This window comes from Triturus cristatus, chromosome 6, assembly GCF_964204655.1.
Source record: "Triturus cristatus chromosome 6, aTriCri1.1, whole genome shotgun sequence".
Lineage (NCBI taxonomy): Eukaryota > Metazoa > Chordata > Amphibia > Caudata > Salamandridae > Triturus > Triturus cristatus.
The window spans coordinates 1073311298-1073312228 of NC_140589.1; positions in this window are offsets into that span (position 1 = coordinate 1073311298).

Below are 931 nucleotides of genomic sequence, written 5' to 3' on the forward strand. Positions count from 1 at the left end.
GGGGCCACTCTGGTTTGGAGGGAGGGTGTTTTCCACACTGGGTGGAGAGTGGCGAAATCAGTGCTTTACACCAGAAGATGGCAAGCATTCTACACTGGAGGACAGTGATCAAATGTTTTACCGTGGGGTTCAGATGCACTATACTTCAGTGGCATGGGGAATATCACAGACACTATTGGGAGGAGCAAGGAGAGTTGAATGAGAATCATTCAGTCTTGCAATTTCATCTTCACCTTCCGAGTGGAAAATACCTCCCAGTTAATGTTTGATTGTGTGAGTTTTGTTTGGTTAATTTGCCAAAACTGTTAATTGTCTGCACCCCCTTGTACCCATTATCCCTGTCTAGGCCTATCCACCTTCTACTTATAATCCCAGATGAATGTAGATTCCGGGTCCTGGCGGGTGTGATTTAGAGGCAGAACCCGCCAGTGTTTGGTGATACAGACACTAACAAAACACTTTGTGTGCTTTCTGTAAGTTGCATATATACCTCTTAAGTATTTGCACAGTAAACATGCGTGCAGCTGTTCTCATGTGTGCATGTCAACATTTGGTCGTCACATCAGAGAGTGGGGCACACTCCAATACCCCTCAATACTAGAGCAGGTAGACAAATCTATTTTTCTTGTTGCTTACTGCTCTGTGATCTCACGCATACGCACCCACACAGTTTCTAGATTGTCCGTCATTTACAAGAGTCTCAAGCATATTTGGGTTACTCTGGTTCCCCTCTGCTGCCTCATTATTGCAGTAGCCCCATAAACTGTAATACACCCTTTTTACTGATATCCATCTCAACATCTTTGTCCTTCTTGCCCCACTCCCATTCGAGCTGCTGGACCCTGTTGGGTTTTTTTATTGAACGACCTCAACAAACAAGGTGCTATCTCAGTTAGTTAAAACTGACTGTGCTGCGTGTCCATGGGGGTGA